The sequence below is a fragment of the Schistocerca americana genome, chromosome 6 (assembly GCF_021461395.2).
Source record: "Schistocerca americana isolate TAMUIC-IGC-003095 chromosome 6, iqSchAmer2.1, whole genome shotgun sequence".
NCBI lineage: Eukaryota > Metazoa > Arthropoda > Insecta > Orthoptera > Acrididae > Schistocerca > Schistocerca americana.
In genome coordinates, this window is record NC_060124.1 from 516,953,309 (window position 1) to 516,978,496 (window position 25,188).

Here is a 25,188-nt window from a genome sequence, read left to right on the forward strand (position 1 = left end):
GTGGACAGACGACGGCATGGGGCATGTTGTACTCTATTCCGATATAATTTCTGTGTTTCGTGGTTAATATGAAGGTCCGAGGGATACAGTAAACCTGCAATGGTACATCGGAAACCACTACTGGACTCCCGTAACTGGTCCTGGTCACAGAACCCCTAAAGCGCTACTCGCTTGGCCTTTAGGCGAAATGGTGTCTGTTGTAATCAATCGCGATGCAATTTCTGTGTCTCGTCGTCGACTAGAAGGTCCAAGGGTTACAGTAAACCTTCAGTTTTGCGTCGGAAACAGCTACTGGACACCCGGGAAAGATTCCAAGCACAGACCGTAAGCAACGTTACTCCCGTGGACCGACGACGGCATGGTGCATGTTGCATTCAATTCCGATATAATTACAGTGTTTCGTGGACTATGTGAAGGTCTAAGGGTTACAGTGAACCTGCAGTGGTGCATCGGAAACAACTACTGGACTCCCGGAACTGCTACTAAGCACAAAACCCTTGAAGCGTAACTCGCTTGGACTTTATACGAAATGGTGCCTGTTGTATTCAATCCCGACGAAATTTCTGTGTTTCGTCGTCGACTAGAAGATCCAAGGGTTACAGTAAACCTGCAGTTTTGCGTCGGAAACAGCTACTGGACACCCAGGATAGATTCCAAGCACAGAACGTTTCAATCGTTACACCCGTGGTCAGACGTCTGCATGGTGCATGTTGTATTCAATTCCGATATAATTTCTTGATTCGTGGTCAATGTGAAGGTCTAAGAGTTACAGTAAACCTGCAGTGGTGCATCGGAAACAACTACAGGACTCCCGGAACTGGTACTAGGCACAGAACCTTTGATGCGTTACTCGCTTGGACTTTAGGCGAAATGGTGCCTGTTGTATTCGATCCCGATGCAATTTCTGTGTTTCGTCGTCGACTAGAAGGTCCAAGGGTTACAGTAAACCTGCTGTTTTGCGACGGAAACTGCAACTGGACACCCAAGACAGATTCCAAGCACAGACCATTTCAATCGTTAGTCCCGTGGACAGACGTCAGCATGGTGCTGGAAGTATTCAATTCCGATATAATTTCTGTGTTTCGTGGTTAATGTGAAGGCCCGAGGGATACAGTAAACCTGCAGTGGAGCATCGGAAACAACTAATTGACTCCCGGAACTGGAACTAGGCACCCAACCTTTGAAGCGATACCCGCCTGGCATTTAGGCAAAATGGTGTCAGTTGTATTCAATCCCGATTCTATTTCTGTGTTTCATCGTCGACTAGAAGGTCCAAGGGATACAGTAAACCTGCTGTTTTGCGTCGGAAACAGCTACTGGACACCCAGGAAAGATTTCAAGCACAGACCGTTACATTCGTTACTCCCATGGACAGACGTCGGCATGGTGCTTGTTGTAATCAGTTCCGATATAATTATTGTGCTTCGTGGTCAATGTGTAGGGCCAAGATTTACAGTAAACCTGCAGTGGTGCATCGGAAACAACTACTGGACTCCCGGAACAGGTTCTAGGCACAGAACCTTTGAAGCGTTACTCGCTTGGACTTTAGGCGAAATGGTGTCTGCTGAATACAATCCCGATGCAATTTCTGTGTTTCGTCGTAGACTAGAAGGTCCAAGGGTTACAGTACTGCTGCTGTTTCCGTCGGAAACAGCTACTGGACACCCAGGAAAGATTTCAAGCACAGACCGTTACATTCGTTACTCCCATGGACAGACGTCGGCATGGTGCTTGTTGTAATCAGTTCCGATATAATTATTGTGCTTCGTGGTCAATGTGTAGGGCCAAGATTTACAGTAAACCTGCAGTGGTGCATCGGAAACAACTACTGGACTCCCGGAACAGGTTCTAGGCACAGAACCTTTGAAGCGTTACTCGCTTGGACTTTAGGCGAAATGGTGTCTGCTGAATACAATCCCGATGCAATTTCTGTGTTTCGTCGTAGACTAGAAGGTCCAAGGGTTACAGTACTGCTGCTGTTTCCGTCGGAAACAGCTTTTTGACACCCAGGAAAGATTCCAAGCACAGACCACACGCAACGTTACTCCCGTGGACAGACGTCGGCATGGTGCTGGTTGTATTCAAATCCGATATAATTTCTGTGTCTCGTGGTCAATGTGAAAGTCCAAGGCTTACAGAAAACCTGCAGTGGTGCATCGGAAACAACTACTGGCCTCTCGGAACTGGTACTGGGCAAAGAACCTTTGAAGCGTTACGCGCTAGGACTTTAGGCAAAATGGTGTCTGTTGTATTCAATCCCGATGTAATTTCTGTGTTTCGTCGTCGACTAGAAGGTCCAAGGGATACAGTAAACCTGCTGTTTTGCGTCGGATACAGCTACTGGACACCAAGGAAAGATTCCAAGCACAGACCGTAAGCAATGTTTTTCCCGTGGACAGACGTCGGCATGATGCCGGTTGTATTCAATCCCGATATAATTTCTGTGTTTCGTGGTCTATATGAAGGTCCAAGGGTTACAGTAAACCTGCAGTGGTGCATCGGAATCAACTACTGGACTCCCGGAACTGATACTAGGCTCAGAACCTTTCAAGCGTTAATCGCTTGGACTTTATTCGAAATGGTGTCTGTTGTATTCAATCCCGATGCAATTTCTGTGTTTCGTCGTCGTCTAGAGGGTCTATGGGTTACAGTAAACCTGCTGTTTTGAGTCGGAAACAGCTACTGGACACCCAGGAAACATTCCAAGCACAGACCGCTTCAATCGTTACTCACGTGGACAGACGTCGGCATGGTGCATTTTGTATTCAATTCCGATATAATACCAGTGTTTCGTTGACAATGTGATGGTCTAAGGGTTACAGTAAACCTGCATTGGTGCAACGAAAACAACTACTGGAGTCCCGGAACTGGTACTTGGCAAAGAACCTTTGAAGCCTTACCCGCTTGGACCTTAGGTAAAATGGTGTCTGTTGTATTCAATCCCGATCCCATTTCTGTGTTTCGTCGACGACTAGGAGGTCAAAGGGTTACAGTAAACCAGCTGTTTCCGTCGGAAACAGCTACTGAACACACAGTAAAGATTCCAAGCACAGACCGAAAGCAACGTTACTCCCGTGGACAGACGTCGGCATGGTGCTGGTTGTATTCAATTCCGATATAATTGTGTGTTTAGTGGTTAATGTGATGGTCCAAGGGTTACAGTAAACCAGCAGTGGAGCATCGGAAACAACTACTGGACTCCCGGAACTGGCACTAGGCACAGAACCTTTTAATGCGTTACCCGCTTGGACTTTAGGAGGAATGGTGTCTTTTGCATTCAATCGCGATGCAATTTCTGTGTTTCGTCGTCGTCTAGAAGGTCCAAGGGTAACAGTAAACCTGCTGTTTTGCGTCGGATACAGCTACTGGACACCCAGGAAAGATTCCAAGCACAGACCGTTTCAATCGTTACTCCCGTTTACAGACGTCGGCATGGTGCTGGTTGTATTCAATTCCGAAATAACTTCTGTGTTTCGTGGTCAATGTGGAGGTGCAAGTGTTACAGTAAACCTGCAGTGGTGCATCGGAAACAACTAATAGACTCCCGGAACTGGTACTAGGCACAGAACCATTGAAGCGTTACTCGCTTGGACTTTAGGCGAAATGGCGTCTGTTGTATTCAATCACGATACAATTTCTGTGTTTCGTCGTCGACTATAAGGTCCAAGGGTTATAGTATAACTGCATTGCTGCATCTAAAACATCAAATCGACTCTCAGAATAGTAGCAAGCATAGAACGTTTGTAACGTTACTCGCCTATGTTGTAAGAGACATGGGGGTTGTTGTATTCAATCCCGAAGCTATTTCTGTGTCTCATGGTCAATGTGAACGTCCAAGGGTTACAGTAAACCTGATTTTGTGAGTCGGAACCATTTAATGGACTCCCAGAAAGCGAACTAGGCTCAGAACCTTTGAAGCTTTACTCGTTTGGACTTTAGGCGAAGTGGTGTCTGTTGTATTCAATCCCGTTGCTATTTATTTGTTTCGTCGTCAACTAGAATGTCCAAGGGTTACAGTAAACCTGCTGTTTTGCGTCGGAAACAACTACTGGACTCTTACAAAAGCTCCAAGCGGAGGTGGATTGGCGCTTTACTTGCTTCAACAATAGTCTACATGGTGCCTGTTGTATACAATTCGGAAACAATATCTGTGTTTCGTGGTCATTTTGACGGTCCAAGGGTTGCAGTAAACTTGATGTTGTACGTCGGAAACAACTACTAGACTCCCAGAAAGGGAACTAGGAACAGAACGTTTGAACCGTTACTCGCCTGGACTTTAGGCGAAATGGTGTCTCTTTTATTCAATCCCGATGCAAATTCTATGTTTCGTCGTCGACTGGAAGGTGAAGGGGTTACAGTAAATCTGCAGTGGTGCATCCAAATTTTAAAATGGACTGCCAGATAAGTAACAAGCACAAAACGTTAGAAGCGTTACTTGTTGTGTCATGAGTTAGAACGGTGCCTGTTGTATCCAACCAGATGCAATCTCCGTGTTTCGTCGTCAATGTGAAGGTCCAAGAGTTACAATAAACCAGCAGTTGGGCGTCGGAAACAACTACTGGACACTCAGGAAAGATTCTAAGCACAGACCGTTTGAATCGTTACGCCCGTGGACAGCCGTCGGCATGGTGGATGTTGTATTCAATCCCGAGACAATTTCTGTGTTTCGTGGTCAATGTGAATCTCCTATGGTTACAGTAAACCTGCTGTTCTGCGTCGGAAGCAACTACTGGGCAGCCAGGAAAGATACCAAGCACAGAACGTTTGTAGCATTACTCGCCAGGGGTGTAGTCGAAATGGGGCCTGTTGTATTCAATACCGATGCAATCTCTGTGTGTCATGGTCACTCTGAAGGTCCAAGGGTTACAGTAACCCTGGTGTTATGCGCGGGAAACAACTACTGGACTCCCAGAAAGGATATTAAGCACAGAACTTTTGAAGCGTAATTCGCATGGACTTTAGGCGAATTGGTGTCTCTTGTATTCAATCCCGATGGAATTTCTGTGTTTCGCCGTCGACTAGAAGGTCCAAGGGTTACAGTAAATCTTCAGTGGTGCATCGAAAACATCAAATGCACTCCCAGAAAATAAACATTGCACAGAACGTTTGAAGCGTTACTCGTCGTGTGAATAGTCGGCATGGTGCCAGTTGTATCCACCCCGATCCAGTCTCCGTGTTTCGTCGTCAATGTGATGGCCCGAGAGTTACAATAAACCTGCACTTGTGCTTCTGAAACAAGTACTGGACACCCAGGAAGATTCCAGGTACAGACCGTTCGAGTCGTTACTCCCGTGGACAGACGTCGGTATGGTACATGTTGTATTCAATCCCGATACAGTTTCTGTGTTTCGTGGTCAATGTGAAGGTTCAAGGGGTGCAGTAAACTTGCTGTGGTGTATTGGAAGCAACTACTGGATTTGCTGAAAAGGTACTAAGCACAGAACTTTTGAAGCGTTACTGGCATGGACTATAGGCGAAATGGTGTCTGTTGTATTCAATCCCGATGCAATTTTTGTGTTTCGTCGTCGACTAGAAGGTCCAAGGATTACAGCATGCCTGCAGTGGTGCATCGCAATCATCTACTGGACACTAAAAAAAGCTCCAAGCACAGAAGGCTAGAAGCGTTACTTCCCCGGACAATAGTCAGCATGGTGCATGTTGTATAGAATACCGATGCAATTTCTGTCTTTCGTCGTCAGTGTGAAGGCCCATCGGATACAGTAACTCTCCAGTTACGCATCGGAAACAGCTACTGGACGGACAGGAAAGATTCCCAACACAACAGTTGAAGCGTTACTCGAATAGACATTAGTGATAATGGTGCTTGTTTTACTCAATCCTGATGACATTTCTGTGTTTCGGCGTTAATAAGAAGGTCCAAGGGGTACAGTAAACCTGCAGTGGTGCATCGGAAACATCTACCGGACTCTCAGAAAAGCTCCAAGCAGAGAACGATTTACTCGTTACTTGCTTGAACAGTAGCCAACATGGTGCCTGTTGTATACAATCCCGATCCAATTATGGTGTCTGGTGGTCCATGCGAAGGTCGAAGGGTTATATTAAAGCTGCTGTTGTGCGGCGGAAACAACAACTGGACACACAGGAAAGATTCTTAGCACAGACCGTTTGAATCGGTACTCCCGTGGACAGAAGTCGGCATGGTGCATGTTGTTTTCAATCTCGATTCTATTTCGATGTTTCGTGTTCAATATGAAGGCCCAATGGTTACAGTAAACCTGCCATGGTGCATCTAAACCAATTGCTGGACTCCCGGGAAAGATACTAAGCAGGAACGTTTGAAGCGTTACCCGCCTGGACTTTACGCGTAATTGTGTCTGTTGTATACAATCCCGATGCAATTTCTGTGTTTCGTGGTCAAAGTGAAGGACCAAGGGTTACAGTAAACCTGCCATTGTGCATCTGAAACAATTACTGGAATCCCACAAAAGATATTAAGCACAGAGCGTTTGAAGCGTTAGTTGCCTGGACTTTAGGCGAAATGGTGTCTGTTGTATTCAGTCCCGATGCAATTTCTGTGTTTCGTGGTCAATGTGAAGATCCAAGGGTTACAGTAAACCGGCAGTTTGGTAACAGATACGACTACTGGTCTCCCTGGAAAGGTTCCAAGCACACAACGTTTGAAGCGTTACTCGTCGTGTCAATAGTCCGAATGGCGAATGTTGTATCCAGCCCGATGCAATGTCCGTGTTTCGTCGTCAGTGTGAAGGTCCACGAGTTACAATAAACCAGCAGTTGCGCGTCGGAAACAACTACTGGATACCCAGGAAAGACTCCAATCATAGACCGTTTAAATCGTAGCTACCGTGGACAGACGTCGGCATGATGCATGTTGTATTTATTCCCGAGACAATTTCTGTGTCTTGTGGTCAATGTGAAGGTCCTCGATTTACAGTACACCTGCGTTGGTGCATCGGAAACAACTGCTGGACTCTAGGAAAATGTTCGAAGGAGATAACGTTTGAAGCGCTACTTCTTATAACAGAAGTCAGCATGGTGCACGTTGTATTCAGTCCCGATGAAATTTCTGTGTCTCATGGTCAATGTTCAGGTCCAAGGGTTACAGTAAGCCCGCAGTTGGGCATCATATACAACTACTGGTCTCCGAGGATAGGTTCCAGTCACAGAACGTTTGAAGCGTTGCTCGCCTAGAATGTAGTCGACATGGAGCGTGTTGTATTCAATCCCGACGCTATTACTGTGTTTCATCGGCGATGTGTAGGTCCAAGGCTTACAGTAAAACTCCAGTGGTGCATCGGAGACATCTACTGGACTTTCAGAAAAGCTCCAAGCAGAGAACGATTGACTCGTTACTAGCTTGAACAATAGCCAAAAAGGTGCCTGTTGTAAACAATCCCGATTCAATTTTGGTGTCACATGGTCAATGTGCAGGTCCAAGGTTTACAGTAAGCCTGCAGTTGGGCATCACGTACAACTACAGGTATCCCAGGAAAGGTTCAAAGCGCAGAACGATTGTAGCGTTACTCGCCTGGATTGTAGTCGACATGGGGCATGATGTATTCAATCCCGACGCTATTACTGTGTTTCATCGTCGATGTGTAGGTCCAAGGTTTACAGCAAACCTGCAGTGGTGCTTCGGCAACACAGACCGTTTGAAGCGGTACTCCCCTAGACAGAAGTCGGCATGGTGCATATTGTATTCAATCCTGATGCAATTTCTGTGTTTCATGGTCAATGTGAATATCCAAGAGTTACAGTAAACCTGCAGTTGGGCATCAGATACAACTACTGGTCTCTCAGGAAAGGTTCCAGGAGAGAAACGTTTGAAGCATTACTCGCTTATAACGTAGTCGACATGGGGCCTGTTGTATTCAATCCTGACGCAATTTCAGTGTCTCGTGGTCAATGTGAAGGTCCAACGGTTACTGTAAACCTGCAGCTGGGCATCAGATACAACTAGTGGTCTCCCTGGAAAGGTTCCAAGCAAGGAACGTTTGAAGCGTTACTCGCTTAGAATGTAGTCGATGTGGGGCCTGTTGTAGCCAATCCCAATGTTATTTCTGGTTTCGTCGTCTATGTGAAGGTCCAAGGGTTAGAGCAAACCTGCAGTGGTTCATTGCATACATCTACTGGACACTCTGAAAAGTTCCAAGCACAGAACGATTGAAGCGTTACCTGCCTGGACAATAGTCAGCATGGTGCATGTTGTATACAATATCGATTTCTGTCTTTCGTAGTCAGTGTGAAGGTCCAACGGATACAGTAACTCTGCAGTTACGCATCGGAAACAGCTACTCGACAAACAGGAAAGATTCGAAGCACAGAACGGTTGAAGCGTTACTCGAATTGACAGTAGTAAGCACGGTTCTTGTTTTACTCAATCCCGATGACATTTCTGTGTTTTGGCGTTAATACGAAGGTCCAAGGGTTACAGTACACCTGCGGTGGTATATCGGAGGCAACTGCTGGACTCTAGGAAAATGTTCGAAGCAGTTAACGTTTGAAGCGTTACTCCCCATAACAAAAGTAAGCATGGTGCATGTTGTATTCAATCCCGATGCAATTTCTGTGTCTACATCTAAATCTACATCTACATCCACACTCCGCAAGCCACTTGACGGTGTGTGGCGGAGGGTACCCTGAATACCTCTATCGGTTCTCCCTTCTATCCCAGTCTCGTATTGTTCTTGGAAAGAAAGATTGTCGGTATGCTTCTGTGTGGGCTCTAATTTCTCTGATTTTATCCTCATGGTCTCTTCGCGAGATATACGTAGGAGGGGGCAATATACTGCTTGACTCTTCGATGAAGGTATGTTCTCGAAACTTTAACAAAAGCCCGTACCGAGCTACTGAGCGTCTCTCCTGCAGAGTCTTCCACTGGAGTTTACCTATCATCTCTGTAACGCTTTCTCGATTACTAAATGATCCTGTAACGAACCGCGCTGCGCTCCGTTGGATCTTCTCTATCTCTTCTATCAACCCTATCTGGTACGGATCCCACACTGCTGAGCAGTTTTCAAGCAGTGGGCGAACAAGCGTACTGTTACCTACTTCCTTTGTTTTCGGATAGCATTTCCGTAGGATTCTTCCAATGAATCTCAATCTGGAATCGGCTTTACCGACGATCAACTTTATATGATCATTCCATTTTAAATCGCTCATAATGCGTACTCCCAGATAATTTATGGAATTAACTGCTTCCAGTTGCTGACCTGCTGTTTTGTAGCTAAATGATAAGGGAACTATCTTTCTATATATTCGCAGCACATTACACTTGTCTACATTGAGATTCAATTGCCATTCCCTGCACCATGCGTCAAATCGCAGCTGATCCTCCTGCATTTCAGTACAATTTTCCATTCTTACAGCCCCTCGATACACCACAGCATCATCTGAAAAAAGCCTCAGTGCACTTCCGATGTCATCCACAAGGTCATTTACGTATATTGTGAATAGCAACGGTCCTATGACACTCCCCTGCGGCACACCTGAAATCACTCTTGCTTCGGAAGACTTCTCTCCATTGAGAATGACATGCTGCGTTCTGTTATCTAGGAACTCTTCAATCCAATGACACAATTGGTCTGATAGTCCACATGCTCTGACTTTGTTCATTAAACGACTGTGGGGAACTGTATCTAACGCCTTGCGGAAGTCAAGAAACACGGCATCTACCTGTGAACGCGTGTCTATGGCCGTCTGAGTCTCGTCGACGAATAGCGCGAGCTGGGTTTCACACGATCGTCTTTTTCGAAACCCATGCTGATTCCTACAGAGTAGATTTCTAGTCTCCAGAAAATTCATTATACTCGAACATAATACGTGTTCCAAAATTCTACAACTGATCGACGTTAGAGATATAGCTCTATAGCTCTGCACATCTGTTCGACGTCCCTTCTTAAAAACTGGGATGACCTGTGCCCTTTTCCAATCCTTTGGACCGCTACGCTCTTGTAGAGACCTACGCTACAGCGCTGCAAGAAGGGGGGGCAAGTTCCTTCACATACTCTGTTAAATCCTACTGGTATCCCATGAGGTCCAGCGGCTGTTCCTCTTTTAAGCGATTTTAATTGTTTCTCTATTCTTCTGTCGTCTATTGCGATATCTACCATTTTGTCATCTGTGCGACATTCTAGAGAAGGAACTACAGTGCAGTCTTCCTCTGTGAAACAGCTTTGGAAAAAGACATTTAGTATTTCGGCCTTTAGTCTGTCATCCTCTGTTTCAGTACCATTTTGGTCACAGAGTGTCTGGACATTTTGTTTTGATCCACCTACCGCTTTGACATAGGACCAAAATTTCTTGGGGTTCGAACTGTTTGAACGCCTCTCGCATAGCCCTCCTCACACTGCACTCCGCTTCGCGTAATTGTTGTTTGTCTGCAAGGCTTTGGCTATGTTTATGTTTGCTTTGAAGTCCCCTTTGCTTCCGCGGCACTTTCCTAACTCGGTTGTTGTACCACGGTGGCTCTTTTCCATCTCTTACGATCTTGCTTGGCACATACTCATCTAACGCATATTGTACGATGGTTTTGAACTTTGTCCACTGATGCTCAACACTATCTGTATTTGAGACAAAACTTTTGTGTTGAGCCGTCAGGTACTCTGTAATCTGCCTTTTGTCACTTTTGCTAAACAGAAAAATCTTCCTACCTTTTTTAATATTTCAATTTACGGTTGAAATCATCGATGCAGTAACCGCTTTATGATCGCTGATTACCTGTTCTGCGTTAACCGTTTCAAATAGTTCTGGTCTGTTTGTCACCAGAAGGTCTAATATGCTATCGCCACGAGTCGGTTCTCTGTTTAACTGCTCAAGGTAGTTTTCTTTGTCCCTGCCACCCGTTATGAACGTTTGAGTCTCCCAGTCTGTATCCGGCAAATTCAAATCTCCACCCAGCACTATAACATGGTGGGGAAATCTACCAGAAATATTTTCCAAATTATCCTTCATGTGCTCAGCCACAACAGCTGCTGATCCAGGGGGCCTATAGAGACATCCAATTACCATGTCTAAGCCTGCTTTAACCATGACCTTGACCCAAATTATTTCACATTTCGGATCTCCGTCAATTTCCTTCGATACTATTGCACTTCTTATCGCTATAAACACGCCTCCCCCTTCACTTTCCAGCCTGTCTCTGCGGTATACATTCCAATCTGAGTTCAGGATTTCATTACTATTAACGTCTGGTTTCAGCAAACTTACTGCCCTTAGTACTATATGGGCGTAGTGACCGTTTATTAGTGAGAGCAGTTCTGGGACCTTTCTGTAGACACTCCTGCAGTTTACTATTAGCACATTAATATTGTCATTCGCTGTTCCATTTTGCCTACTCCTACCTTGCCGCGCCTCAGGAGGCATCTTGTAGGGCCTAGGGAGGGATTTCCCTAACCTAAAAGACCCCATATGCACTCCACACTTACACCGCCACCCTGGTAGCCGCTTCCGGCGTGTAGTGCAGGCCTGACCTATTCAGGGGGACCCTACTTTTGACCACCCGATAGCGGAGGTATTTGTGAAGGTCCAAGGGTTACAGTAAGCCTCCAGTTGGGCATCAGATACAACTACCGGTCTCCCAGGAAAGGTTCCAAGCACAGACCGTTTGAAGCGTTGCTCACCTAGAGTGTAGTCGACATGGGGTCTGTTGTATTCAACCACGATGAAATTTCTGTGTTTCGTCGTCAATGTGAAGGTCCAAGGGTTACAGTAAACAAGCCGTGGTGCACCGGAAACAACTACAGGACTCCCGGAAGAGGTACTAAGCACAGAACTTTTGAAGCGTTACTCACCTGGACTTTAGACGAAGTCGTGTCTGTTGTATTCAATATGAAGGTCCAAGGGTTACAGTAAACCTGCAGTGGTGCATCGGAAACAACTACTGGACTCCCGGAACTGGTACTAGGCACAGAACCTTTGAAGCGTTACTCGCTTGGACTTTAGGCGAAATGGTGCATATTGTATTCAATCCCGATGCAATTTCTGTGTTTCATGGTGAATGTGAAGGTCCAAGGGTTACAGTAAGCCTGCAGTTGGGCATCAGATACAACTACTGGTCTCCCAGGAAAGGTTCCAAGCACAGAACGTTTGAAGCGTTACTCGCCTAGAATGTAGTCGACATGGGGCCGGTTGTATTCGATCCCGATGCAATTTCTGTGTTTCGTCGTCGATGTAAAGGTCCAAGGCTTACAGTAATTTTGCAGTAGTGCATCTGAAACATCTATTGAACTCTCAGAAAATTTCCAAATATGGAACGATTGACGCGTTACTTGCTCGAACAACAGTCAACACGGTGCCTCTTGTATACAATCATGATGCAATTTCTGTTTTTCGTCGGCAATGTGAAGGTCCAAGGGTTACAGTAAACCTCCTGTTTTTCGTCGGAAACAGCTACTGGATACCCAGGAATGATTCCAAGCACAGACCGTTTGAATCGTTACTCCCATGGACAGACGTCGGCATGGTGCATGTTGTGTTCAATCCCGATACAATTTTTGTGTTTCGTGGTCAATGTGAAGGCCGAAGGGTTGCAGTAGACCTGCCGTGGTGCATCGGAAACATCTACTGGCCTCCCGGAAAAGGTACTAAGCACAGAACGTTTCAAGCGTTACTCGCCTGGACTTTAGGCGTAATGGTGTCTGTTGCATTCAATGCCGATGCAATTTATGTGTTACGTCGCCGATTAGAAGGTCCAAGGTTTACAGTGACCCTGCTGTTTTGCTTCGGAAACAGCTGCAGGATACCCAGGAATGATTCCAAGCACAAACCGTTTGAGTCGTCACTCCCGTGGACAGACGTCAGCATGCTGCATGTTATATTAGTTCCCGATACAATTTCTGCGTTTCGTGGTAAATGTGATGGTCCAAGGATTACAGTAAACCCGCCATGGTCCATCGGAAACAACTACTGGACTCCCGGAAAAGGTACTACGCACAGAAACTTTGAAGCGTTACTCGCCTGGACTTTAGGCGAAATGGTCTCCGTTGTATTTAATCCCGATGCAATTTATGTGTTTCGTCGTCGACTAGAAGGCCCAAGGTTTACAGTAACCCAGCTGATTTGCGTCGGAAACAGCTGCTGGACACCCAGGATTCCAAGCACAGACCGTTAGAATCGTTACTCCCGTGGACAGACGTCTCAATGGTGCATGTTGTATTCAATCCCCATATAACTTCTGTTTCGTGGTCAATATAAAGGGCCAAGGGTTACGGGAAACCTGCTGTTGTGCATCCGACACATCTACTGATCTCCCAGGACAGGATCCAAGCACAGAACGTTTGAAGCGTTACTCTCCTAGATTGTAGTCGACATGGGGTCTGTTGTATTCAATCCGTATGCAATTTCGGTTTTTCGTCGTCGATGTGAAGGTCCAAGGGTTACAGAAAATATGCCGTGGTGAATCGGAAACATCTCCTGGACTCTCAGAAAAGTGCCAAGCATGGAACGATTGACGCGTTATTTGCTTGGACAGTAGTAAACATGCTGCCTGTTGTATGCAATGCCGATGCAATTTCTGTTTTTCGTCGTCAATGTGAAGGACCAAGGGTTACAGTAAAACTGCTGTTTTGCATCGGAAAAAGCTACTGGACACCAATAAAGATTCAAGCACAGACCGTTTGAATCGTTTCTCCCGTGGACAGACGTCGGAATGTTGCATGTTGTATTCAATCCCGATGCAATTTCTTGTTTCGCGGTCATTGTGATAGTCCAAGTGTTACAGTAAACCTGCTGTTGTGCATCAGATACAACTACTGGTCTCCCAGGACGTTTCCAAGCACAGGACGTTTAAAGCGTTACTAGTTTAGCTTGTAGTCGATATGGGGCCTGTTGTATTCAATCCCGATGCAATTTCTGTGTTTCATTGTCGATGTATGTCCAAGGCTTACAGTAAACTTGCAGTGGTGCATGGGAAACATCTACTGGGCTGCCAGAAAAGTTCCAAGCATGGAACGTTTGACGCGTTATTTGCTTGAACCATAGTAAACATGGTACCTGTGGTATACAATGACGATGAATTTCTTTTTTTCGCAGTCAATGTGATCGTCCAAGGGTTACTGTAAACCTGCTGTTTTGCGTCGGAAAAAGCTACTGGACACCAATAAAGATTCAAGCACAGACCGTTTCAATCGCAACTCCCGTGGACAGACGTCGGCATGGTGCTGGTTGTATTCAATCCCGATATAATTGCTGTGCTGTGTTTCGTGGTCAATATGATGGTCCAAGGGTTACAGTAAACCGGCAGTGGTACATCGGAAAAAACTACTGGACTCCCGGGAAAGGTACTAAGCACCGAACCTTTGATGCGTTTCTCGCCTGGACTTAGGCAAAATGGTGTCTGTTGTTTTCAATCCCGATTGAATTTCTGTGTTTCGTCATCAGTGTGGTGGTCCACGGGTTGCAGTAAACCTGCAGTTTTGCATCGGAAACAACTCCTGGACTCGCAGAAAATGTTCAAAACAGATTCAGTTTGAAGTGTTACTCACCTGGACAGAAATTGGCATGCTGACTGTTGTATTTAATCCCCATAGAATTTCCTTGTTTCGGCGTCTATGTGAATGTCCAAGGGTTACAGTAAACCTGCGGTGGTGCATCGGAAACGACTACTATACTCTGAGAAAAAGTTCCAAGCAGATACCGTTTGAACCGTTACTCCCCTGGTCAGAAGTCGGCATGGTGCCTGTTGTATTCAGTCCAGATCCAATTTCTTTGTTTCATCGTCAATGTGAAGGGCCAAGGGTTACAGTATATCTGCGGTTGTGCGTTGGAAACAATTACTTGACTCCCATGAAAGGTTCCAAGCACAGAACGTTTGAAGTGTTACTTCCATGGATAGAAGTCGGCAGCATACCTGTCGTATTAAATGCCGATGCAATTTCTGTGTTTCGTCGTCAATGTGCATCGGTAAGCCTCCGCGTGGGTTGGATTCTTTGTAATTTTTGCCTTCGCAGCCTTTTCTCGAGATGTATGCATGACGGGGCTATGTATTGGGTGACTGGTTGACTCAAGTGTGAAGAAATTAATATCGACATGAAATTCGTACTACATGTCTCTATTGCAATCTCATCAGAATGTTTGAAGTCGATTGAAGAATTTCGCACACACAAGGTCAAAAAGCAGAAAATACTTACTAAAGAAATGAACTTCTTAATTAAACATGTGTTTAAAAGCGTACTAAAAATTATATAAAATAATTTCTCATATTCATATTGTGATTCGCAAGGTGGTCCTGAAAAGTTTTACTTGTACGTGTTTAATAGCTATGACAATACTTCTAAAAATTTAAAACGAAAAATGTGAGCTGCATGCTACCGACAACTGATGCATGACTACTTCACCCAGACACTAACAGTTTTATAGCACAGCACATGATATAAGCTGTATCTGATTTCTCCCAACGACAAATGCTCTCTACAGAACATACTTTCATCTATTCCATATGCCGCACAATTTTCGTTTTAAATTTTAGAAGTATTGTCATACTTATGAGAAATTCAAAAGCTCAGGTTTTCAAGACTGTGTGTACGATGGATAGGAATCTAGTAGAAATTATTTTACATTTTATAGTTCGCTTTAAAGAGGTGTTATATTAAGAAGTTTTTGATTACATAAATAATTACTTATTCCAATCTGGGACACCCACTACCATTTCAGGTTCGCGCAGAATACGAGCTTAGTGAAGAGCGATATGCAGGACAGCCAGCATCAGAGTGCCAAACGCGTTTGGAAAGTCACGAAGCTTAATGAACATTCGTACTATTATTGATTAACAGCAACGTCATTCACAGAGAAAAACTGCGATTGTTTCCGCTGATGAAAGCGATTGTAGGGTGAGGGGGCTCATAACACATGTAATTTACAATTAACATACACAAATTCGCAAACTGAGGAAGTAATCATTTCTCGACGAGGCTGGTCTAAGACAGTAGTTTAAATTTCACCATTTGATGCAGGTGATGATTTGAACACTCTCTATATCACGTGTCTCAGAAATTAGTTCACACACCTCTATAAATAACGAGAAAGAGATTAGAATTTGTATTGTAAACACGAACTCATACTGGAGACGACATTATAAATATTATTTTCACAGAAGGTCCATTACAAGCAAATGTAAAGCCAAAGTAAGAACAGATTTAAATCATACAATCGAGTGTTATGTCGCTGTACGTCGTACTTGCCTACTTCTTACCTAACTGTTTGTCAACTGGGAAAGAGCAAGCTGAGCTTAGTTTCTGACCATTAATTGCCTTTACAGGCAGGAAGACACCACTTCCGTTGCATTACATCGAAAGAACCAGCGCATGAAATGAGCTTCATACTCTGTAATGCAAGAGTGGCCGCATAGTGTTACGTCATAGTAGCTTCAGACGTTCAGTATTCTATCCTTATTTCCAAATGGAATTGACTAGGACGCAGCTCTAACTGCATATTTTTAATCTTTGAGTTCTGATGGGAGACTCATGATTCATCTGCAGTCACATATCGACTTCGGAAATCCATCGTATTACGCTTCGTCATTTCCAAGTACGATTTTATTACATCCTTTCACTGCAATCAACAAAAATGGAGTCCATTAGCTCTATTTGCAAAACTTCATCCAGGATAACTACTGGAGATTGGTACAACACCACACAAATCACGACACCACGAATTTTAACAAACATATCTCCATAAGGAACCCAAACGCAGTTGGGAAAGTTAGATAGCAGGGGACATGTTGATACCAGGGTATAAAGTCTTCACGAATTGCATTCTGTGTACTCAGCTGCACAGTGGCCATGCCTCGCAGAGAGACGCGTGAATGACATACACAGATGTCAGCGTCTGAGAGAGGACGTGTAGTTGGGCTCAAAGAAGTAGTCGGCGAATCGCGATGCCCCTATTCGATAATGTTGGCAGGAATGGGAGAACCGTGGCGGAACACAGAGCCGAGCTAGAAAGACAGCGGAAGGTGAGGTCCAAAAATGTCTCTCAGCACTATGGGACTTAACATCCATGGTCATCAGTCCCCTAGAATTTAGAACTACTTAAACCTAACGAACCTAAGGACATCACACAACACCCAGTCATCACGAGGCAGGGAAAATCTCTGACCCCACCGGGAAGCGAATCCGGGAACCCGGCCGTAGGAAGCGAGAACGCTACCGCACGACCACGAGCTGCGGACGGGAAGGTGAGGACCGAGCAGTCGTCAGAGAGGCGCTCAGAACCCCGGGTTCATCACTGTCAACGATCCGACGTGCAACTGATGCTTCAGGGACGACCAGCACCATTAACAGGTGGCTCACAGAAAGGGGGCCGAGTTGATGGCGCCTGTCGCCCAGACTACCATTGAGTTCTGTACACCAACGAGCCCGTTGGCAGTGGTGTCAGGCCCATTTGGTGTGTAATCTCATTGACTCGTGTAGAATTGTCATCAGTGATGAATCACCCTCCGAAAAGAGCCCCGATGACTGGCGAAAACGCGTTTGGAGATTCCCCAGACAACTTTGGGATACCAACGTGATTTTTGGCCGCCATACGGCCCGAGAACCAGAAGTGATTGGCTGGGGTGTCATTTCATTTCATTGCAGGACACCTCTGGTTGTCTTCCGCAGCACCCTCACAGCACAGAGCTACGTCGACGATATTCCACGCCCTGTGTTTGCTCTTCATGGAAAGCCAACATGGGTTTACGTTTGTGAATGGTGCGGTCCTCCTGCACGCTGCGAGAGTTTCTACCGCTTGTCCTCGCGCCTGGCAAACATTACATTGGTCAGCAAAGTCGACAGGTCTCTCCTCAACTGAGACTGTTTGGAGCGCCATGGGTAGGGCCTTCCAAACAGTTTGGAATTTTGATGATCTAACTCGCCAACTGGACATAGTCTAGCACAATATCCCTGAAGAAGACACCCAATTACATCAATCAAAGCCATGACAAATAACTGCTTGCATAAGGGCCAGAGGTGGATCAACGCGTTATTGACTTTCTCAATTTGTGAAACTCTTTTCTTTGAATACATCGTCCAGTTTATCTGAAACTGTAACCATTTGTATGTCTGTGCATGTGCATAACATCTATTGATTTACATACTTTTCGAATTATTCTTTCCTGATGCATCATTGTTTTTTTTGTCTTATAGCGCATTTCGTTGCACAAGAATCATTAAATAATAATTACGACGAATAATAGCTTTCGTTAATCGTGTTGCTATATAACATATCGATTGTCTACAAGCCCCTATCGCATAAAGCTCCTCTCTCAACGGAGGAAGTTGGCGCAAAGGTATAGCGTTGGACTCGGACTTGGCAGGACTGCGGTTCTGATCTTCGTCGCACCGTCCAACCGTGATTTGATTTCCCTACATCGCTTGAGCCAAATTCCGGAATGCTTACGTTGAAAAGCGTGCGGCTTATTTCCTACATTATCCTACACGAACCAAGACTGGGCTCCATCTGTGACGATCTTCTCTTCAACGGAACGTTATACACTAGTGAACATCCCTTTTATATTTTTCTGTATGGTTCCCCCCATCACATGCATTCTAATATCCCTACATTAAGTTTTTATCTACGCAGTTAAATTTTAGCTTCAGTTTGTTGCACACTTCTGATGTATTTAGTCACCTGTTGCGGAATTACCCACTGTCTTCTTCGCTCCCGGAGTCCTGTTTCGGAAATGTGTCTATCCCTTTTCGTCATCCTTGAAAAACCTAAGTTCACCTGCGGTAATCGTCTACTGACTACTTCTCAGTGAGTGACACGTGACACAAGCTTCCTTTCTACACAGCTGAATTCTGTCACTTACATTTTCTAGTGCTGATACGATAAATACTGTTTTAGAGTGCTACGCTTCTATGTTTTAATTGATTTTAGCTATAAATGACAAGTTCGTCATTTTAATAGTTCTCATGATACAGTTGTCTTTCAGCAGTAAATTCATTTGAAAACATTATAATTGCTATACGTTTCTCTTCCGTTTAAACTGACGTGAGGTAAGTCATTGGATAGCGATATGCTTGCATACAGAAGGCAGTGGTATGGTGTACACAAGATTTAAGAGGGCAGTGCATTGGCGGCGCTGTCATTTGTACTCAGGCGATACATATGAAAACGTTTCCGGAGTGGATGTGGCTGCACCACAGGAATTAAGAGACTTTGAACGCGAAATGGTGGTCTAAACTAAACAGATGCGACTTTCAACTTATAAATAGTGAGGGAATACAGTATTCCGAGATCCACAGTGTCAAGAGTGTGCCGAGAATACCACATTTCAGGCATTACCTCTCACCACGGATACCGCAGTGGCCGACAGCCTTCACTTAACCACCGAGAGCACCGATGTTTGTGTAAAGTTGTCAGTGCTAACAGATAAGCAACACTGCGTGAAATAACCGCAGAAACCAATGTGGGGCGTGGGCCACACGTTTGTGTTAGTGCAGTGCGGCGAAATTTGGCGTTAATAGGTTACGGCAGGAGACGACCGACGCGAGTGCCTTTGCTAACAGCACGTCATCACCTGCTGCGCCCCTCCGAGGCACACCATCAAGTCGGTTGGACCCTAGACGACTGGCGAACACTGGCTTGGTCAGACGAGTCCCGATTTCAGTTGGTGAGAGTGCAGAGGTTCGCGTGTGGCGCAGACCTCACGGCGCCATGGATCCAAGTTGTCAACAAAGCAGTGCGCAAGCTGGTGGTGGCTCCATAACGGTGTGGGCAGTGTTTACATGGAATGGACTGGACCCTCTGGTCCAAGTGAAATTATCATTGATTGGAAATGTTTGTGTTCTGGTACTTAGAAATCATTTGTAGGCATTCATGGACTTCATGTATCCAAACAACGATGGAATTTTTACGGATGACAATGCGCCATTTCACTTGGCCACTACTGTTCGTGCTTTGTTTGAAGAACTTAATGGATCATTCGAGCGAATGATTCGGCCACCCAGGTCGCCCGACATAAATGCCATCGAACATTTATGTGACATAGTCGAGAGATTTGCTCGTGCACAAAATCCTGCAGTGACAACACTTTCGCAGTTATGGACGGCCACAGAGGTAGCATGGCTCAGTATTCTGCAGGGGTCCTCCAACGACATGTTGAGTCCTTGCCACACTGTGTCACTGCACTTCGCCGGACAGAAGGAGTCCGACACTATGTTACGGGGTATCCCATGACTTTTTTCACTTCAACGTACTTCTCAGTCCGTTACAGATTTCTTCCATAATGTTTTCACGGCAAGGTTAAGTTGAAACGGAGTGGATAATAAGAATTCGAAAACGCCTTAAGTAGAAAGTACAGGGTATTTGTTATAGAATACCACAACTTTAGGAATTTAAAACTCTGCAACGACAAAAGGCTTAGCTAAGCACTATCTGTCGGAGAATTAAGGGAGCTATAAAGTTTCATTTAGTTGTACATTTGTTCGCTTGAGGCGCTGTTGACTAGGCGTCAGCGTCAGTTGATGCTAAGATGGCGACGCTCAACAGAAAGCTTTTTGTGTTATTGAGTACGGCAGAAGTGAATCGACGACAGTTGTTCAGCGTGAATTTCGAACGAAGTATGGTGTTAAACCTCCTGATAGGTGGTGTATTAAACGTTAGTATAAACAGTTTACAGAGAATGGGTGTTTGTGCAAAGGGAAAAGTTCTGGACGGCCGAGAACGAGTGATGAAAATGTAGCACGCTTCCAGCAAGCATTTGTTCGCAGCCCAGGAAAATCGACTCGCAGTGCTAGCAGAGAGCTGCAAATTCCACAATCAACTGTATTGAGAGTCCTACGAAAAAGGTTAGTTATGAAACCTTATCGTCTGAAATTGGTTCAAGCACTGTCTGTAGCTGATAAGATTAAAAGAACCGATTTCTGTGATTTTATCCTTGCTCAAATGGAAACATATGAATCTTTCGTTTCAAAGATTGTGTTTAGTGATGAAGCAACTTTCCACACTAACGGGAAAGTCAACCGTCAGAATGTCCGTATATGGGACACTGAGAATCCGCGGGAAACAACTCAGTATGAACGTGACTCGCCTAAGGTGAACGTTTTCTGTGCCATTCCAGCCAATAAAGTTTTTGGTCCCTTTTTCTTCGAAGGTGCTACTGTAACTGGACTACAGTATGTGGAGATGTTAGAGAATTGGCTGTTCCCTCAGCTCGAACAAGAAGCACAACAATTCATATTTCAGCAGGATGGAGCGCCACCACATTGGCACTTATCTGTCCGTAACTACCTGAACGTCAACTACCCGAGGCGATGGATCGGCCGCCAGGCAGCCCGTGACAGAGCACTTCATCACTGGCCTCCAAGAAGCCCTGATCTTACCCCCTGCGATTTTTTCTTATGGGGGTATGTTAAGGATATGGTGTTTCGGCCACTTCTCCCAGCCACCATTGATGATTTGAAACGAGAAATAACAGAAGCTATCCAAACTGTTACGCCTGATATGCTACAGAGAGTGTGGAACGAGTTGGAGTTGATATTGCTCGTGTGTCTGGAGGGGGCCATATTGAACATCTCTGAACTTGTTTTTGAGTGAATAAAAACCTTTTTAAATACTCTTTGTAATGATGTATAACAGAAGGTTATATTATGTTTCTTTCATTAAATACACATTTTTAAAGTTGTGGTATTCTTTTTGAATCACCCTGTACACGAAACTAGCAGCAAAAAAGTGTCAGTAAAGTTTGAATCTAAAACGTATACTTTAAAAGCTATGAGCACTTGTTCAGCTCCTCTACTATAAAAACTGCCTCGTTCACTGTAAAATCTTTGCTTCCCATAAGTAGGAAGGAGGTAATGTGAATCAAAACAAGGAAAAATGTCCAATGAACATGAGCTCTAGTGTGCACAGCTTAAGAGCTGTGAGCACTTGCATGGTAGAAGAGATGTGGGCCAAGGAGCAAATACGAAGTGCTCATCACCGTTAAGGTATACACTTTAGAGTCCATGTTTACTGGACTTTTATTCTTATTTCTTCCATACTACCACCTGTAAAAATATGGAAATAAGGGATTTTGCAGTAGAAGAGGTTTGTTTCACAGTATCGAACATAAACAAGTCCTCATAGCTCTTAAGGTATTTGTTTCCGAGCGTATGTTTGGTTACACATATTTTGCTATTAGAATCGTGTACTTTCGACTGTTTGTCTTCTCGACATTATTTATGATACACCCCATACACCAGTTTTGAGTAACTGTAGTAATGTCTCACTCAATGGGAGTATCGTGTCTTTACGTTCAGCTTCTCTAACCTTGTGTTCTTCCGCTGATATTCTAATGTACTCCTTGTCATCGCCCTTGATCGCAATTCTTTCCGAAATTTCATGTTCAGTGCTCCACTCCTCGTTGTCAAAGGCTTTCCATGAGCCCACAGATTCTTTGAAGGTATTCCGTTTTCTCTCATATCTTTTCGCCGTTCTGCTAATGCGATACGCACTGTTTCCAGTAGTCACTTGGACAACAGATCAGACACTACTCAAACATATATGAAAATCAATTACGTAATGGTCTTCTAAACTGTCTCAGGCTTTCCACTTCATAGAAGAATATCACGATCCATTGGACGTATAAATATAAAAAGAATAGTAGAAAACAGTCCACAGCCATTCTATAGCTTTCGAATCAACATACTGATTTATTTCACGTATCAATTCAGGAAGTTCCATGTGAATATCTATTTTGCTACTGTCTATTCAAAGTGATCTTTCCTACTTACCGGTCTTTCACTTCTCAGTTCGAGTGATGTTTTCATTATGTGGCTGAAGGAGACTAGCTACAGCATCACTATCTCGTCTTCCACAGAAACCTTCTTTCTAATATACTCTAACGTGCGCTTGTTAGTATAGTGGTGATTATTAAAATTGCGACAACGTGAATGTGACATGCAACCAACGTCAAATTGGTAAGAAGTGTACTAGATGTTTGGATATGCAAATGATTGGCACTGCAGTGCACCAGTACAAACTAGGTGGTTGTAGCGCCACCTGTATTCTGTATATGTGGTGAAAGATCACGCGGGTGGTTTCTCATTCGCAAATGTATGTTCAGTTAAAACTTCCGGGAAGAGAGGCCGTTGTCGATGTACAAAATTGCTTCCTGACGTTTCGCCTCCCACTTTGGGAGACATCTTCCGAGGTAAAACTGCTACTGCCACTTAGTCTTGAGGGGCTCTCGCATTTATAGAGCGCATTGAGAGCACCACCATCTGTCATGTGACACCGCCTGTGTACTATTTTTGCATGGCGTCTTAATTCTCTTTTTAAAATAATCGACTGTCACTGTGGTGGTGCAAAGTCGACATCCGTATTTTATCTAACGTCAGGCCTTCTTTTCTATGAAAATGATGATGACATTTACGAGTCTCAATTTTACAGTACTAGTTGCCTAGGTGTAATGTCTTTCATTACTAATCAAATCGTCCTTGGTCTCAGGTTCGAACCCGACCACCCTTGAAATTTTGAATAAGACTAATTAGCTGTATCGGCCGAGGACGTCCGGCATAAGTCACCCTCATTCTGGCGGAGGATTTGTCAGAGGGTAGAGGAGCTGGCAGAGGTTCAAGGTACTATCTTGTTCTTGGGGTGGGAAAATGCCCCTGAAGTCGGAAGAATCAACAACGATCAGTGGTTGCAGAAATCAATGGAAAACACTGCCTTAATGTCAAATAATGTGTGTCCATATGACTTGTGGGCTGAAACTGAAAAAGTGTCATGATGATCTCTGTATTGGCAAAAGATTCCGGAATAGTCCTCCATTCGGATCTCCGGGAGGGAACTGTCAAGGGGATGGTGACCATTGAGAAAAATATTGAATGACCAACGAAAGGCCAACGTGGGAATGGAATGTTGGAAGTTTGAACGTGGTAGGAAAGCTAGAAAATCGGAAAAGGTAAACGCAAAGGCTCAATCTAGATTTAGTGGGGGTCAGTGAAGTGTCACGGAAAGAAAACAAGGATTTCTGGTGAGACGTGTACAGCATAATAGCAACAGCAGCAGAAAGTGGTATAAATGGTATAACGGGAGCAGGATTCGTTATGAATAGGAAGGTAGGACAGAGAGTGTGTTCCTGTGAACTGTTGCGTGATAGGGCTGTTCTCATCAGAATCGACACCAAACAAACACCGACAACGATAATTCAGCTATACATCCCGACGTCGGAATCAGAAGATGGGGAGACAAAGAATACGAGGATACTGAACGGGTAATTCAGAACGTGAACAGATATAAAAATCTAATAGTCATGGGGGACTGGTATGTGGTTGGAAGAGAATGCGTAGAAGAAAGGGTTACGGGAGAATATGGGATTGGCTTTAGGAATCAGAGAGGAGGAAGATTAATTGGGTCCTGCAATACATTTTATCTATAAACAGTGAATGCTCTGTTTACGTGAGGGAAGTGCAGACGGTCTGGGAGATTCAGGAATAGAGAGATACACGTCACTGGACGCAACGGTGAAATGGCTGCACGTCAAATATGAAGGAATCGATAAGCAAGTGTTTGTTGAAAGGTTTGACTCAACTTAATATAGAAGTCATACCAGCTTACGATGACATTAACAATTAACAATTTACCACCCGGATCTGCGCTAAGCGGACAAATTTGCAGTTTACTCCTTTTGTTACTGGCTAGATGGAATTCGAACTGATAGAGTACATCGAGTCAGTGCGTTTCGCCTGCGTTAGGGATGCGTTTACTCCTAGAAATTGTGTTGTTTCGTGGCGAGCGGTCAGTTATAGTAAAAGATTTTGGCGACCCGAAAAAGCACAGGCCACAGGGAAGTGATTATTTGTGGTCCTATGGGACTGAGATGCGCGTCTTGTCGATTGTAGAGCAATACTTTGTAAAAAATAAACTGTTACAGAGTGGTATAAAGAGAGAGAGAGAGAGAGAGAGAGAGAGAGAGAGAGAGAGAGAGAGAGAGAGAGAGAGAGATTTTATCATTGTAAACCAATGCGAGAATATAATGAAATTCTTTAATGGATAATTCAATCCTTCACAGTTACCTTCTGAAGTGAATTTTGAGGAAGTAAATTATGCTAAGCTTCTATAGGAACTTGGGACATTGGCTGGTAGATCTGCAAGCACGGTCATTTGAATTTAGAAGTGTTTCCTGTTATTCATAGATATCCGCGAACGGCTGCGCATCATATAACGAAATGTGGACTGAGTCGTACAGAATCACTATCCGAGGATCGTACACAAAGTTCCTATTCATAAACAGTAAAAGTTTTC